This window comes from Lepidochelys kempii, chromosome 1 (assembly GCF_965140265.1).
Source record: "Lepidochelys kempii isolate rLepKem1 chromosome 1, rLepKem1.hap2, whole genome shotgun sequence".
In the NCBI taxonomy this organism is placed as follows: domain Eukaryota; kingdom Metazoa; phylum Chordata; order Testudines; family Cheloniidae; genus Lepidochelys; species Lepidochelys kempii.
The window spans coordinates 344,300,087-344,318,781 of NC_133256.1; the positions used below are offsets into that span (position 1 = coordinate 344,300,087).

At 40.9% G+C, this 18,695-nt stretch overlaps 1 protein-coding gene across 7 annotated transcripts in view; it reads left to right on the forward strand.

Annotated features, from left to right (window-relative positions):
- The window catches only part of EXOC4 (exocyst complex component 4), a 600,856-nt gene that overhangs the window by 130,647 nt on the left and 451,514 nt on the right, over positions 1-18,695 (forward strand). The window lies entirely within an intron of this gene.

Genomic DNA, 18,695 nt, shown 5'->3' on the forward strand with positions numbered 1-18,695 from the left:
CCATCAGTCTACACAGATGAAACAAAGGGTGGTTTGGGAAACAGATGCAGAAGCAGGTGGAGGTCACACAGCAGATCACCAACTGAGTAGGTCTCTTGCCCTGTCTGTTAGCCCACACTCTCTGTGCCTTTTCTGTCCACTGCATGTACAAGTGACCAACTTGAGTCATTTGTTCTCGTGCCATGTTGCATGGCAAAGCTGCCAAACCACCCAGCAAACCCTTCTCATTTTTCTTAGTGCCCTGGATTCTGTTGACATGTATAGAATGTGATGTTCCTTTAAAGTAATTTACACGTTTTGCTGCTTGAAGTCTGTGCTCGTCAAAAGAGAGAAAACCATTTAAATAGCTATATTTGATCCACTGAAGATAAATCGCTGTCACACATCAATAAATAGGTAACTCTCATGGCTGCCAACAGTATTAGATTGCAGAAGACAATAAATTTACAGACTCCCTTGTGAGTCACAAATGTCTTAAACTCACAAGTAATTATCTGAAACAGACAAGTTAATGCAGATTTGCTATCTCTTCATTTTCCCATCAGTTCTCATCACCCTTGTCTATGGTTGTAATCCAGTCCATATTTTATTTTTTAAGTAATATATGTATAAATTAAATGTACCATCACATAACTAAACACAGAGTACTGTGTATCTTCAATAGCATTGTTGAACTACATTTGTTTGTCAGGTGCAGTTGTGCTATGAAAGATGGGCTTACAGATTGGACCGTGAGAATGTTTAGAAGAAGTGTAAATAGAAGCATTAAATGGTAGGTAGCCTTCTGGAGACTGAGGTTGAGGCTGCTTCTCTTTGACAGCCCTGTATTTTTAAGTGGTGTTACGGGAAGCAAATCACAGTTGTTTCACTTAATACTTTAGTAATTGGAAGAATTATGTAGCACTTTGGATAAATGAACTCACCCTTTGTCTCTGAAGTTCAGAAACACAGTGGAAAGAGAGATCCCTGGAATACAATCCCCTACAGGGTAGAATGCAAAATATGGTATCAGGATGACACTGCAATTTTTTATTCTTGCATCTGGTTCCAGTATACCGTGAGATTTAATGACACTACAAATACCCAGACACGTTTTTGTGGCCTTTTAGTTGTTGGGTTGCAGAACTGTGTACTACGGTGGATTTCATTCATCTGTCAAAGCAATATTCATGCTTAAAAATAAGCTAGTGATGCTTTTATTTCTAAACTTTGTTGGCAGTCTTTTTAGAAACTCCATGCTACTGTTGGGAAAATGTAGCCTGCTTGAGCGCTGTGCATGCTAGACTGGGATCTTATTGTATGATGATTCCAAAACTCATTTGAGAAAACAAGAGTGGTGGTTATGGGTCTACCTGAATAAAATTTCTCAAAAATAATTTGAGTCTCAGCTGAGCTCGGCAGAGTATCCATCATTGAGTTGTGTGCTCACCATATGATCTCAGAACTCTGACTGAGAGTTACACAGTGGTTCAGTCTGTACCCATGGTGAAGTGCATTACTGCAGTGTGCAGAGAGTCACCTTCCTGCCAGTGAAGTCATTTGGAGATTGTGGGTGGTGTTTTGAGTCCGCATTTGGCATTTGTTAGCATCCCACAGAGCAGTGGTGGTTAGCAAGAAATGGTTGGTAGGTAGGTATGGATGACTGGCACGGGCTCTCTGGATCTAGGCAAAGGCTGGACATGGCTGGCCTTGCTGTTCGTCTTGCAAACTCCTTGCTAGATCTCTGCATGTGGTTTTGATGCTGTTTCGTGTCTTGTGTCGCTAGATGAATCCAGTCAGGGATTTAGAGAAGCAGAACTGGGGGGTCTCATAAAGGAAACTGCCTGTCTCCCGAACTGGTGGAGGTACAGATATGACAATCCTCAGCCTTTGCAAATGGTTAAATCTGAAATTTTATGCTTAGCAGAGACTGCTATTGACTTTTTCTCTGACCAAAGAGCTGCAAAACAAACTAAATGATTTTAGAAGGCTTCCCCTTGCCCCTTCAGTTGCGTTCTTAGTTACATTCTAGTACATAATTAGTATTTCTAGCTGCTGTTCACAAGATAAGAGAAAATCTGCCCCAGGAATGGATGCTTTCCTCTCCCCAATTAAGAATTCTATTCAGTCTTCCTGGTGCATCTGTTCAAAGAACAGAGTGAGAAATCTCTTCAAGGTCACACACCTCCTTGAAACCAACACTGTGTTTTTCTTAATCCCATTACAAGGTCCCCAGTATCATTAGATGCAAGTGTTACTGTTTAGCTTTCATTTGATAAGCTGATGAAAGGGGGAGAAAAAGACTCCCTGATGCAGAAAGACAGTCAAGCAACTACTGTAATGGAGCATGTTTGGAAACATAATAATCCGCTTAACGTTGGCATTTTGGTGGCCCACTACTGGACCTTTCATAGTACAGCATAAAAGAGAGAAGGGATAGAGAGCCTAAAGGGTACTTTAAAAGGAAGAAATGGCTAGTACACTAGAGCTTTGAACAATTTCAAACTTTGATTATTTTTCCCCCACACCTGAAAATGTGAATCTTCTCTTTGCTGTGAGCTCCCCCCTCTGGCATCAGTGTCTTATTAATATCTTGTAAGACGAGCAAGCTTCTCAAAAACAGGTTTCTTACTAGCATTAGTTCAGAGGTGCATTTTGGTAAACGGTGGGGTTCCTAGCTTTGTCTCAAAAGCTAGGGAAATCAGAATGCTGCTTACAATCTCTGCAGTGATTCTAAACCTCTGTTCATGTAACAACAGGAAGATAAGAAAACCACATTCATTGTGAGTTTGAGTGAGAATTTCTCTTGAGCTCAGCAGCGTTCAAAGATATTGATGACCTTATAGGCAGTGCCTGAAAGAGTGGCTGTTGTATTGTGTCAAAGGTGAAAGTGCCATCACGTCAGCCTCTTGGGGTGACTAGACTTGCTCCTACAGAAGTCCAGGTCTGCCATCCTTGGTATTAGTAAGGTTATAGATGAAACCTCTCACTTTTGACCTTTCATGGCTGTTTTCTGAGAGGTGTGTTTTGTCTGCTGGGGTTTTGCCTTTGGGCCACAACTTAATATCCAGATGTGTTCAGATCTTTAAGTTTAAGCTAATACAGCTACGAATAACAACCCATAGCTGGTGAATCAAGAGAAAATGTGGTGTTCATGTGTGTGGCATTTGTTTAAATAGAGTTGTTTTGGCACTCCATCACATTACAAAGAGGCAGCCTCTGAAAATCATAAGACCTTATTTTTCTCCAGCTAATTCTGACAAACATAGCTAGGTATAGTATACAAACTTACTCTGTCTAGGGTTGGTTTTTTTTTGTTATTTTTTCATTGGGCCTTCATAATCATTCTCTTGTTAGGTCTGTCTAGCAGATTTTTAACATAAAGCAACAGTGATAATCTTTATCAATAACTGTCATAAATGTAAAGGGAAGGGTAAACCCCTTTAAAATCCCTCCTGGCCAGAGGAAAAATCCTCTCACCTGTAAAGGGTTAACAAGCTAAAGGTAACCTCGCTGGCACCTGACCAAAATGACCAATGAGGAGACAAGATACTTTCAAAAGCTGGGAGGAGGGAGAGAAACAAAGGGTCTGTGTATCTGTTGGTACGCTGCTTTGCCAGGGATAGAACAGGAATGGAGTCTTAGAACTTCTAATAAGTAATCTAGCTAGGTATGCGTTAGATTATGATTTCTTTAAATGGCTGAGAAAAGAATTGTGCTGAATAGAATGACTATTTCTGTCTGTGTGTCTTTTTTGTAACTTAAGGTTTTGCCTAGAGGGATTCTCTATGTTTTGAATCTAATTACCCTGTAAGGTACCTACCATCCTGATTTTACAGGGGTGATTCCTTTACTCCTATTTACTTCTATTTCTATTAAAAGTCGTCTTGTAAGAAAACTGAATGCTTTTTCATTGTTCTCAGATCCAAGGGTTTGGGTCTGTGGTTACCTCTGCAAATTGGTGAGGATTTTTACCAAACCTTTCCCAGGAAGTGGGGTGCAAGGGTTGGGAGGATTTTGGGGGGAAAGACGTGTCCAAACTGCGTTGCCCAGTAAACACAGTTAGAGTTTGGTGGTGGCAGTGGTTATTCCAAGGACAAAGGATAAAATTAATTTGTACCTTGGGGAAGTTTTAACCTAAGCTGGTAAAAGTAAGCTTAGGAGGTTTTCATGCAGGTCCCCACATCTGTACCCTGGAGTTCAGAGTGGGGGAGGAACCTTGACAATAACAAATCAACTTTCCTATTTTTTCAACCACTTTTCATCCTCCAAATTCCTGTCCCTGTTGAGTGAGTGCTTCCTTTGGTAGTGCCCCCTTTTGTGACTGGCTGCGGGGTGGAACAGTTTTTTCCCGTTCCTGCCATTTTGAGGTCACTGGGAAGGAGTGCTGTAATTGGCCTAAACAGAGATGGAGTGGTCTGAATCTGAATAGGATTGGTGCTCAGCACCACTGACATTTGTCCTTCCATGCTTCGTCCACTCCCTTACTGTTAATCCCACTTGATGTTACACCTAAAATACGATGGCAAATTCTTCAGAGCAGCATCCTCAGTATCTTTTGTTTGCACTGTAAAGTATGCAGCACACTGTTGGTTGCTGTAAATATAGTAAATAGGATCAGTTTCTGATGCTGCATGTGCTTTACAGTTGTTTTCTTACTTGAGTCTACTTTTCTGTCATATACAACGTTGCCAGGGTGTGTTGACAGCTGCTAAAGATGTAACACAGTTTATTGGCACTTTAGTTTTTCATGCTGAAGGTCCTCTGTTCAGTGTCCACCTGGTGATTGTATTGTCTGCAGCCAAAATTCATTGCGAAGTGGCATTGCAGATCGGACTTGAACTCTTGCAGAGCTCAGATACTTCTTACTATGTAATACACTGACAAAGTCCTTGTGATCGTAAGCCAGCAACTACACAGCCTGCTATTTAACTGTAAAGTGCGTGGACTGATAACACAATTAATACAAGCATCAGGATAAATTCAATACACAAGGTGAAATCAATGGTAAAAATCCGACCAACTTCAGTGAGGCCAGGATTTCACCTATAAACTTCTGCTCTCTGCGTTAGCTGGCAGGTTGTATATATGTTTAATAATGAGTTTGTAATGTATGTACGTGCATTGTATCGATCATTGGCAATACCAGAAGAGTGAAGGGTCATGGAGACTGTACTGCCCTCTGAGGTAGTTCAAGGTTAAAATTCAGGAGCAGTGTGTGAAATTTGCCTTGTTGCTCCCAGTGAGCCTGTCCTGTGGCTAAACACAGGGCTTCATGCTGCCATTTTAGCACCAGTCAGAAGTACTAAGTTCACCCCCAAAAGAAGTTTTTATACTTGTGACTCAGATGGTAATTGATGAGCTATATGCTCAGGGAGCATAAAATCCTCGTGAGTCAGATTTATGAGGGCCTTCAAGTTTCTTTGTCAGAACAGCACTGTTGTTAACAGGGATAGTGAATTACAGGGGAAGCACTGGTATGTTGGAAAACATCTTGTCATATTATTTCTGAACTGGAATATCAGTGTGCCTCTAAGACACTCTCTTCTGTGACACTTGGGGGCAGTGGCTTGGCAGGGATTAAATCCTTAGAAAAAAAACAAAGAAGTTTCTGGGATATGCAGGTGGTAACAGAAAAGAATCCCTAGGCTTCCTCCCCCTTCTTGCTGTAGGAATATTGCACATTTTTTAGTCAAGTGCCTGATTAAATTTGACATTTGAAAATAGAACTTCATGCAGAAATAAGTACTGTACTTCTCAGCATTTAATTAAGATGTTTAGTTCCTGTCAAGTCTGATAGTTTCTTTTTCCTGTTAAGGGCAATACGTCTTCAACTTCTGAAATTTCAGAAACCTGTACTTAACCTTTAATCGTCATTCCATTTACATAGAAATCTGATTAACAACTTTTAAAGTTCAGGAGCTGGGAGTAAATGCAATTAAACCCGTTTTGGAGTCTGTTATTAAGAGCTGGCATTTAATGAAAACTGAGGGCATACTACTGTTACTGTCTCCACCGTAGCAGGATGTCTTAAGCAATTAGTTAGAAACATGAAATACATGAAGTGTACTACATTACCTGTGAGTTAACACAGTTGGTATTTAAACAGCATGCTGTCTTCTTCCCTTTGCTGCTGCTGTATTGAATGTGCTGGTTTCTGGATAGTAAAGCAGTTCTCATAGTATTTTGGTTGAGCTGTCGCACTGGTCATTTTGTTGTACATACTAAAGCTGTGCATTTCTTCATTAACTTAATCTCACTCTGAAAAGTGGCTGTATGGAAAATATCTAACCAGAATCAACAGATGAGCTTTTCTAGTGTATTCATTGATGTATGAGCTGACTTGAGTTGACCAAATATGCATTGCTGACTAGTTTTTACTCCTGTAAACACTGTGGAACAAGTGCATCTTTGGGAGACTTGTCTGGATTCTTTTTTGGCTAGGGTGACCTGACATCCTGATATTAGAGGCTTTGTCTTGTATATGCAACTATACCCCCCGCCTCGAAAAAAGTGTCCCAATTTTTCACACTTGCTATCTGGTCACCCTATTTTTGGCTCACATATCATTGAAAGAAATGTTAACTGATGATGATGACAGGGCCAAATTCTACACTCAGCTGCCCGTCCAGCCCCATTGTACACCTGTTCACTTTTTTTTATACTACTTGAATAAGGGGGAGTTCAATCAACTCGAAAGGCAACATGTTTAAACTCATTACAAATATACTTGCTCACACAACACTTAATGACCTCCTGCTTTTGTGCCTCTCTGGTGAAGTCTATTGCTTCTTGCACCTTTTGTGGACATACTCAGCTGGTCACCTGCACTCTTACATATGTTAGTGGGCTGTATATATTGTACAAATACTTACTAGTCGCAACAGAGAGACTGAGGATCGATGGGCAACGATGGATTGGGCAGCGATCGATCCAGCGGAGGGGTCGATGTATCACGTCTAGTCTAGTCTTGACGCTATAATTTGGCCGCCGAGTGCTGTCCCATCAACTCCGGTACTCCACCGGAGCAAGAGGTGCAGGCGGAGTTGACGGAGGAGTGTCAGCTGTTGACTCACCTGCAGTGAGGACACCGCGGTGAGTAGATCTAAGTACATCGACTTCAGCTACGTTATTTACATAGTTGAAGTTGTGTAACTTAGATCGATGCTACGTTATTTACATAGCTGAAGTTGTGTAACTTAGATCGATCCCCTGCTCCCAGTGTAGACCAGGCCTAAGGATTGAAAGGCTAAACTGAATGTAGCCAATAAGCAAACAGAAGAATTACAGTTGTTACTAGGCATATGCCAATTTACGTGCCAAAGGAGATGGATGAGTTCTTCCCCTGCCCTTGGTACTAACAATGAGGGGTAAATTTTCAAAGCAGTGACCAGTTTTTTATTTGTGTGATTTCCATTGATTTTAATGGGAGCTGCACAGCTGAAACCCGATGCATTGCTATGAAAATGTACCCCATTAAGTTTTGCTTATATCTCAAGAAAATGGAAAAAGAAAAGGAGTACTTGTGGCACCTTAGAGACTAACAAATTTATTTGAGCATAAGCTTTCATGAGCTACAGCTCGCTTCATCGGATGCATTCAGTGGAAAATACAGTGGGGAGATTTTTATACATAGAGAACATGAAACAATGCCATACACTCTGTAACGAGAGTGATCAGGTAAGGTGAGCTATTACCAGCAGGAGAGTGTGTGTGTGTGTGTGTGTGGGGGGGTGAACCTTTTGTAGTACAAATTTATTTGAGCATAAGCATTCGTGAGCTACAGCTCGCTTCATCGGAAAAGTTCCCTCCTCCCCCCCACTATCCTGCTGATAATAGCTCACATTACCTGATCACTCTCCTTACAGTGTGTATGGTAACACCCATTGTTTCATGTTCTCTGTGTATATAAATCTTTCCACTGTATTTTCCACTGAATGGGTCCGATGAAGCGAGCTGTAGCTCACGAAAGCTTATGCTCAAATAAATTTGTTAGTCTCTAAGGTGCCACAAGTCCTTCCTTTCTTTTTGCGGATACAGACTAGCACGACTGCTACTCGGAAACCTGTCAAGAAAATGGATATCCCTGATGGATTTTTTTTTCTCTTTGTTTTGTTTTGTGTTCAGCTTCTGACCCTGGTGGCAAAAAGCTGCCCGTCATACTGGATAATTTCTATTAAAATAATCTTTATTTAAAGAACAACTGATGTGTAAGGGGAAAATTCAAACTCACTGTTTGTTTTCTGTCCTAATTTTCAAATTCACTCTTGGCAGTTGAAAGAAATTTGCCAGCAATCTGTTTTTATTTTGCATGAAAGTAGCAGAACTGCTGGGAAAGAAGAGGGAGAGAGGAGGGGCAGAGGGGAGAGAGACGCCTGCACATGCACGCACATGTGGCCCTGCTAAGAGAAGAACCAGTCTTCACATTTTGGGGAGGACATCTAAATAACCTGCTACATCACCGCTGTACTGTGAAGGGAATGGTAATGCCTGAAGTGGTCTACTGTGTACTCTTGTAAATCAAGTGCATATTAAAAATGTAACTTCCCTGTTGCAGAACTACTCACCCATGACTTGGGAAAGGGGTCACCCTGTTCAAGTCACTGTGCAGCCCCTGCTGTTACTCCTTTTGGCTAACAGCTTCCAGAAGCTGATTCACCAGGCTTACCTGGTGTGGCAGCTCTCAGCACCTCACCCTTTGGCTCTGCTTATCTTGTGTGTTGCAGATGTAGGTTAAGATGAAAACTCTAATAGCTGGCATTTCACAGGTGCATAAAGGTGGGGAGAGAGGGCATAAGGAGCCTCTTGTCTTATGCCTTTCTGCCAGCAGTAGAACACAGACTGTCTCTGTCCCCTTGAAGCCCTCAGTGACAGGGAGAATCAGAGAGGGAAATCCTGGCTCTGTGGCAAATGAAAGTTTCGCCACTGCTTTCACAGGGAACAGAAGGATACCTAGAATCTGTAAAATTAGACAGACCCTCAACAAGGTGTTGATGATTAATTAGCTAAAGTTTGTACAGAACATTCAATATGTAAATTGCTATATAGTGTCATGTATGTTTGTTTATTATTTCAGCCAGAGTTCCTTTCTTGGTTGAAGGTTGAGCTCCCTTGGTCCTTCTTGAAATTCGGAGCTTAACATGTGGCCTATTAAGTGTCTTAAGGTGGTGATACACAGACTGAGACTTGGGAGCTGCAAGTGGCTCTTTAATGTGTCTCCTGCAGCTCTTTGCAGCACATGATATTAAAAGATGGTGTGATATAATTATTAACCAATCAGGATGCTTTTCTTATATTATTAACCACTTGTAGAACACATGGTCAGTTATTTTGCCGTGAGAATTATTTGTGTATATGTGTGTGTGTGTGTGTGTATATATATATATATATATATATATTAGGCTGTTGAATAATTGCAGTTAACTCACGCAATTAACTCAAAAAATTAATTACGATTAAAAAAATTAATCGCGATTAATCGCACTGTTAAACAATAGCATACCAATTGAAATTAATTAAATATTGTGGATGTTTTTCTACGTTTTCATATATGTTGTATTCTGTGTTGTAACTGAAATCAAAGTGTTTTTTATTACAAATATTTGCACTATAAAGTCATAAACAAAAGAGATAATATTTTACAATTCACCTCATTCAGGTACTGTAGTGCAATCTCTTGGTAGTGAAAGAGCAACTTACAAATGTAGATTTGTTTTTGTTACATAACTGGACTCAAAAATAAAACAATATAAAATTTTAGAGCCTACAAGTCCACTCAGTCCTTCTTCTTGGTCAACCAATCGCTAAGACAAACAAGTTCGTTTACATTTACAGGAGATAATGCTGCCCTCTTCTTATTTACAATGTTACCAGAAAGTGGGAAGAGACATTTGCATAACACTTTTATAGCTGGCATTGCAATGTATTTACGTGCCAGATATGCTAAACATTTGTATGCCCCTGCATGCTTTGGCCACCATATGTATGGAAACAATGAACTCACACTGGTGTGGTTATTTTGGGTAACGTTGATCGCTAATTTGGCTCTTGAATCGCTGTGGTCTTAGTATCACTGGTCTAAAGACTTCTCCTTTTGCTCTGCTAATAAATATGGAACCTCGTTACTTTGTAAAATATTCTCAGATACATAGTACATCCCTTCACAAAGTGCAGTAAAACCAAATATGGTTCTGTATGTTGTGTGTACGAAAAGGTCCATGCAATTGTTCTTGGCAGCTGCAGAAAGAACTCACAACCACATCAGACTTTTGAAATAAAAGAATTCCAGTTTTAAACCTTCCAGAGCTGGCTAAGAAGGTGTATGATTCAGTACCTAATAAAACTGCCTTTAAAGAGTTGAGTTTAAAATACTTTTGGGGTTAATTCCCCTCCCCTCCCCCCCACTGAGATACAGAAACATTCACAGGTCTATGCTAATGGCTGTGCTAATTGAACAACTGGAATTGATAATGAATGCAGTAGAGTTGGCAGGCGTTCTGTTACTTAAATGGTTTTGTTTTTTATTTAAAAAACGTTAGTCCTTGTATGATAATAGACCTGGATAGTGCACTGAGAAAATTGAGTTTTTTTACTGTCTTGTTGTAGTTAATTTCATGCGGCGCATCAGGATTATATGGAACAGGTTGTATCGCGCTAAACAGTCTTCACTGCACCTTATAGTCTGTAAAAAGAAAAGGAGGACGTGTGGCATCTTAGAGACTAACCAATTTATTTGAGCATAAGCTTTCGTGAGCTACAGCTCACTTCATCGGATGCATACTGTGGAAAATACAGAAGATGTTTTTATACACACAGACCATGAAAAAATGGATGTTTATCACTACAAAAGGTTTTCTCTCCCCCCACCTCACTCTCCTGCTGGTAATAACTTATCTAAAGTGATCACTCTCCTTACAATGTGTATGATAATCAAGGTGGGCCATTTCCAGCACAAATCCAGGTTTTCTTCCCCCGCCCCAAACCTAAAGCTGTTACCAACAGGAGAGTGGGTTGGGGGGGAGGAGGGAGAGAAGAAAACCTGGATTTGTGCTGGAAATGGCCCACCTTGATTATCATACACGTTGTAAGGAGAGTGATCACTTTAGATAAGCTATTACCAGCAGGAGAGTGGGCTGGGGGGAAGAGAAAACCTTTTGTAGTGATAAACACCCATTTTTTCATGGTCTGTGTGTATAAAAACATCTTCTGTATTTTCCACTGCATCCGATGAAGTGAGCTGTAGCTCACAAAAGCTTATGCTCAAATAAATTGGTTAGTCTCTAAGGTGCCACAAGTACTCCTTTTCTTTTTGTGAATACAGACTAACACGGCTGTTACTCTGAAACCTTATAGACTGTGTTTATTCTCTCTTGGACTTACTGTGTTTGCCTTGTCCTATCTATTTCTGTTTAAGTCTCAGTCCTTTGTGTATTTAGCCTCTGTTCTGTTGAATTTTTCATCCAGTATGGTTTGTGCAGAAATCTGAGTTTTAAAACACAGTCAAAGAGTTTTCTTTTGACACTTTACAGGATTTGTGGGTGACAGTGGTGTTTGGCTATTGAAATGCAGATAGTACAGGTTTGATACAGTTAATTAGCCCATGGTTGTATGTACTATTGGCTCAAAACATCTCTCACCAAAATTCTCATACAGGCTTTCATATCACCTCACTTTACCTTGGCTACCCCTTCTTTTGAGGGCCTCACAAAGTCCCAGCTTTCCAGTTTGTGAATAATGCTGCTGCCCATCTTCCTGCATTTACAGAGACAGGCCCACATATCATACTAAAATACCCCATTCACTTGAGGATCTGTTTTGCCATTGCCTTCCTTGTTGTTAAAACCTTCCATGGACTTGCTTCAGCAGTCTTCACAGACAGCGTGTCCTCTCTAGTCTGCTCCCTTTGCTTTGCTTTCACCAGCCAACTCTCTGCACTTTGATGCAGTTTTGCATCTGTGGGTGCCAGGGCTCCATCTGTAAACTGGCATCTAGAAAGTGCTCTCGACTGACCTTTGCTGATTGCAAATGTCAACATAAAACTTGCTTTCTCTTTGCTTGTAGCCTCAGCTTCTTGTTCTCTCTCATAAATTCTGGAATTAAAATTTAACTCTCCAAAATATTTTCAGATGTCTAGTAGGAAAGATTCTGCCCAAAGTAAAGTTAGCAACATGTAAGTACTGGCTGCAATAATAAATAACCTAAATGGACTGGTGCCATCCGTCATGTTGAAAGGCAATGATAAGTTGAGAGTAAATCTTGTTCCTAATGCCAACTCCAAGTAGTGTGGTGCTGGAGATCTTCACAGGGCTGCGAAGAGGAGAATTCCACCACTTGTGCTTCCATTTTACCACCATTAACCATTTCCTTAAAAACCAGATCATCAGGTAATGGGCCAGATCATCAGGTAATGTAAGTCAGTATAGCTGCATCCAGTGCAGTGGAACTTTCGTGTCATATTCTGGTCTAACCAGACCAGTGAGGGTTTGTGTCGCTTGCCTGCCTTGTAGCCCAAAGTGCTTCAAAGGGTTCTGCTGCTGTGGTTCTCTTGTCTGGACGCTCCCAGACACCATATAAACATTGTTGTATTATATTGAGTTTTTTGATTGATGGTTTAGCAACTGTTAATCAAATGTTATAGGAACAAATCCTGAAATCCTTACTTTGTCCTGTGGTGAAACTCCTGTTCACTTTGGTAGGCAGAACAATGTGATTTTATTGATTTTAAAGTTTAAGCTGACTGTGGTTTTTATAAGTACATGCCAGGCTAATAATTTTTGACACTGAAATATGGAGTTTATTAAGGTCTTGCATTGTGAGGATTGCAGAGGGTGCAGAACTGTTGGAGATGTTGGGGTGGAAGAGATGCAGAAAATGTTGAGATGGATGAAGACAAGCTGAGAAGTATGTAGGGTACAATTGGCCTATGGAACTAATACAGCAGGATGTTATTGAGGCAAATAACTGAGTAAGTTTTTTTTTTTTTAAAGATGTTTTCATACATGTAAATAAGATCTGCTTTGTTAAAAATTAAAAGGGCTTCAGCTGATCCCCTGCAGGGGGCAGGAAGTACTTTCCCTCATTGTGCTGTGTTTCAGAGTAACAGCCGTGTTAGTCTGTATTCGCAAAAAGAAAAGGAGGACTTGTGGCACCTTAGAAACTAACCAATTTATTTGAGCAAAAGCTTTCGTGAGCTACAGCTCACTTCATCGGATGCATACTGTGGAAACTGCAGAAGACATTATATACATAGAGACCATGAAACAATACCTCCTCCCACCCCACTCTCCTGCTGGTAATAGCTTATCTAGAGTGATCATTCTCCTTACAATGTGTATGATAATCAAGGTGGGCCATTTCCAGCATAAATCCAAGTTTAACCAGAACGTCGGGGCGGGGCCGGGGGGGGGAGGAAAAAACAAGGGGAAATAGGCTACCTTGCATAATGACTTACCCACTCCCAGTCTCTATTTAAGCCTAAATTAATAGTATCCAATTTGCAAATGAATTCCAATTCAGCAGTTTCTCGCTGGAGTCTGGATTTGAAGTTTTGTTGTTTTAAGATAGCGACCTTCATGTCTGTAATTGTGTGACCAGAGAGATTGAAGTGTTCTCCGACTGGTTTATGAATGTTATAATTCTTGACATCTGATTTGTGTCCATTTATTCTTTTACGTAGAGACTGTCCAGTTTGACCAATGTACATGGCAGAGGGGCATTGCTGGCACATGATGGCATATATCACATTGGTGGATGTGCAGGTGAACGAGCCTCTGATAGTGTGGCTGATGTTATTAGGCCCTGTGATGGTGTCCTCTGAATAGATATGTGGGCACAGTTGGCAACGGGCTTTGTTGCAAGTATAGGTTCCTGGGTTAGAGGTTCTGTTGTGTGGTATGTGGTTGTTGGTGAGTATTTGCTTCAGGTTGGGGGGCTGTCTGTAGGCAAGGACTGGCCTGTCTCCCAAGGTCTGTGAGAGTGTTGGGTCATCCTTCAGGATAGGTTGTAGATCCTTAATAATGCGTTGGAGGGGTTTTAGTTGGGGGCTGAAGGTGACGGCTAGTGGCGTTCTGTTATTTTCTTTGTTAGGCCTGTCCTGTAGTAGGTGACTTCTGGGAACTCTTCTGGCTCTATCAATCTGTTTCTTCACTTCCGCAGGTGGGTATTGTAGTTGTAAAAATGCTTGATAGAGATCTTGTAGGTGTTTGTCTCTGTCTGAGGGGTTGGAGCAAATGCGGTTGTATCACAGAGCTTGGCTGTAGACGATGGATCGTGTGGTGTGGACAGGGTGAAAGCTGGAGGCATGTAGGTAGGAATAGCGGTCAGTAGGTTTCCGGTATAGGGTGGTGTTTATGTGACCATTGTTTATTAGCACTGTAGTGTCCAGGAAGTGGATCTCTTGTGTGGACTGGACCAGGCTGAGGTTGATGTTGGGATGGAAATTGTTGAAATCATGGTGGAATTCCTCAAGGGCTTCTTTTCCGTGGGTTCAGATGATGAAGATGTCATCAATATAGCGCAAGTAGAGTAGGGGCGTTAGGGGACGAGAGCTGAGGAAGCGTTGTTCTAAATCAGCCATAAAAATGTTGGCATACTGTGGGGCCATGCGGGTACCCATAGCAGTGCTGCTGATCTGAAGGTATACATTGTCCCCAAAAGTAAAATAGTTATGGGTAAGGACAAAGTCACAAAGTTCAGCCACCAGGTTAGCCATGACATTATCGGGGATAGTGTTCTTGACGGCTTGTAGTCCATCTTTGTGTGGAATGTTGGTGTAGAGGGCTTCTACATCCATAGTGGCCAGGATGGTGTTATCAGGAAGATCACCGATGGATTGAAGTTTCCTCAGGAAGTCAGTGGTGTCTTGAAGGTAGCTGGGAGTGCTGGTAGCGTAGGGCCTGAGGAGGGAGTCTACATAGCCAGACAATTCTGCTGTCAGGGTGCCAATGCCTGAGATCATGGGGCGCCCAGGATTTCCAGGTTTATGGATCTTAGGTAGTAGATAGAATATCCCAGGTCGGGGTTCCAGGGGTGTGCCTGTGCAGATTTGATCTTGTGCTTTTTCAGGAAGTTTCTTGAGCAAATGGTGTAGTTGCTTTTGGTAACTCTCAGTGGGATCAGAGGGTAATGGCTTGTAGAAAGTGGTGTTGGAGAGCTTCCGAGTAGCCTCTTGTTCATATTCCGACCTATTCATGATGACAACAGCACCTCCTTTGTCAGCCTTTTTGATTATGATGTCAGAGTTGTTTCTGAGGCTGTGGATGGCATTGTGTTCCGCACGGCTGAGGTTATGGGGCAAGTGATGCTGCTTTTCTTTTTTTTTTTTTTTTTTGAAACTGCTGAATTGGAATTCATTTGCAAATTGGATACTATTAATTTCGGCTTAAATAGAGACTGGGAGTGGCTAACTCATTATGTAAGGTAACCTATTTCCCCTTGTTTTTTCCTACCCCCGCCACCCAGCCCAGACATTCTGGTTAAACTTGGATTTCTGCTGGAAATGGCCCACCTTGATTATCATACACATTGTAGGGAGAGTGGTCAGTTTGGATGAGCTATTACCAGCAGGAGAGTGAGTTTGTGTTTGGGGGGGGGGGGCAAAGAAAACCTGGATTTGTGCTGGAAATGGCCCACCTTGATTTTCATACACATTGTAAGGAGAGTGATCACTTTAGATAAGCTATTACCAGCAGGAGAGTGGGGTGGGGGGAGGTATTGTTTCATGGTCTCTGTGTATATACAAAAAGAAAAGGAGTACTTGTGGCACCTTAGAGACTAACCAATTTATTTGAGCATGAGCTTTCGTGAGCTATAGCTCACTTCATCGGATGCATACCGTGGAAACTGCAGCAGACTTTATATACACACAGAAAATATGAAACAATACCTCCTCCCACCCCACTGTCCTGTTGGTAATAGCTTATCTAAAGTGATCATCAAGTTGGGCCATTTCCAGCAGAAATCCAGGTTTTCTCGCCCTCCACCCCCCCACACAAATTCACTCTCCTGCTGGTGATAGCCCATCCAAAGTGACAACTCTCCACACAATGTGCATGACAATCAAGTTGGGCCATTTCCTGCACAAAGAGAACCTGGATTTGTGCAGGAAATGGCCCAACTTGATGATCACTTTAGATAAGCTATTACCAGAAGGACAGTGGGGTGGGAGGAGGTATTGTTTCATATTCTCTGTGTGTATATAAAGTCTGCTGCAGTTTCCACGGTATGCATCCGATGAAGTGAGCTGTAGCTCACGAAAGCTTATGCTCAAATAAATTGGTTAGTCTCTAAGGTGCCACAAGTCCTCCTTTTCTTTTTGCGAATACAGACTAACACGGCTGTTACTCTGAAATCTGTGTATATAATGTCTTCTACAGTTTCCACAGTATGCATCCGATGAAGTGAGCTGTAGCTCACGAAAGCTTATGCTCACATAAATTGGTTAGTCTCTAAGGTGCCACAAGTACTCCTTTTCTCATTGTGCTGTGTTTTACAGTTGGTCAGTTGTATTGAAAGATAATGTTTTTTCTCTTAAGAACTTGGTCTCACTGCTGGAGTCAGGACACTGGACCACATGGAGCAGTGGTCTGATCCAGTGTGGTTTCTCCTATGTGCATATTGGTATAATTTATCTGTTTTTCAATGTCCATAGATAGTGAGAGCCAGCCCTTCATCTTATCTTATCTATCTTTAGGTTCTGGTGACATCACAACCACTCATGTTATTTCCCCTTTTGGTTTGTGGTTGTCTTCAAACCCCTCTTATGACTGTATAAACATATTGCCATACATTTTGGTGTTTTTTTGATGATGATCTTGTAGCAAGACCAGTTCTTTGTGGTTCTAGTTTAACTCTTTACTGACATCTTGTAATCCTTGAGTAAAATACTGCATTATTCACTTCAGATATCCTGCTCATGTTAGCTCTAGATTTAGGATAGTTTCAAAATCATGGGGCCCATTATGAGTACGTTCTGTCCATGAACTAGGAAAATTGCCAAGCTTTTTTCCTGGAAAAGATTTTATATGACCTTTTGTTATTTTTAAGGTTATGGATTCAAGTAAACAAAGCAAATACCTAACCAGAGAATACAGAGCAGCACTGGTACATTACTGGGGAAAAAAAACCCACATTAACCTGAGTGTAGTAATTAGTTTTTATATGGCAAGAATCATGCTTGTATTTTAAAACCTTCTCTCAGATGAAGTTTTAATTGAGATATTTTAGGAATTGAAATCAAGTTACCTTTATTTAATTGTGTTGTATCTTTTTAGAGCAATTCTCAATTGTTCCTAATTAGTGGCATGATATCTTTTGCCTAGATATTATTTCCTAGATACTATTTCTTAGTAATTTGTTTAAAAATAGACAGCACAGTCCTGATGTATTCCTCTCATTACACTCAACACTTTGATTCGGTTTGGCTGGCTCACAATAGAATGGAATGTGTTATCAATAGCTCCAAGATGCTTAAAGCTTCTCAAGTATATTCAGGGAGTTTAATTTCTTGACAAAAGTAAATTTGTTTTGTTTTTGTTTTCTTAAACTACATTAGCTTCCTTTATCTCTCCAGAGCCAACACAGCTAAAAGTGAATGAGCTGGAGTGTAATCCTGTTTCTGCATAATGAACAGAATTAGTAGTTCCTGGGCCAATCAGTTAGTTCTTTGCTGCTCCACTGAAGGTGTTGGGGTTGCACAGATTTTACTGAGGGTGTTGTTTGCCCTTTAGAACTTCCATCATTGATGATGGTCTAGAAGAAAACTCGGCTCGATTGAGAGATCCTAAATTGAGCATGGAGGGCTGGTAGCAAGGGAGGAGAAATCCATATTCTTATTTAAATAGAAAGTACATTTGGTCTGGTAATCACTGAGAGACAGGCATGCCATATTTTTTCAAAAATAGGACCCTCATTTTAAGCTGTATGCAACAATCCATGGTTCCCAACTCCCAGAGAAATGTACCAACCGCTGGACCATCCTTCCTCTTTCTCTAATTCAAGTACTTTACAGGCTCTGCTGGGAAAGCCTGAGGCTTCACAGCAAATAAGTGGCATAGTCAGGTTGAAAATTCAGAGGTTCTTTGCTACTAGACAGGCTTGTGTCCACACTCTCCTCTTGTATTTGTGTCCATCACTGTAATATCTAAGTATGTACACTTTTGCTCAGTCCACTAGACCATAAGGCCTCCCTCCCTGTAATCAGCTAGAATTCAGGTGGTGATTCAACTGTTTGAATTAACAGCACTTTTTAATCTCTCCTGTTAAATATATCCATTTAAATATTCCAGGTGTGTGGTACATATATTTAAAGGGATATGATGATGTAGTTTATGCCCTAAATTTCAGTTAAAAAAAAACAAAAAAAAACATGTCTTACAAAAACCAATCTGAAAATAAATAATTTAATCATGCACTGTATTTCAGTAGAATTGGTATTTTGTGTTTTGGGGGGAAGTAGTGTGGATATCTATGTGGTACAGAAAATTCAAACACAGTGGCACTGAGCTGGTGCAGTAGAACCAAACATTGGAAATAATAAACAGAAGGGGAATAAAGTGTCTAATTCCTTCATTTTTAATTATCTTAAAGCCTTGTCTACACTGTGACATTTTGTAACCCCTCCTCCATCATTGCTGAACAAGTTCAGCTTCAGAGGTGTCAGCAATGTTGGGAGGCCTTGTCTAGATAGGCTGCAGCTAGTGTTTTAAGCACCGTGATAT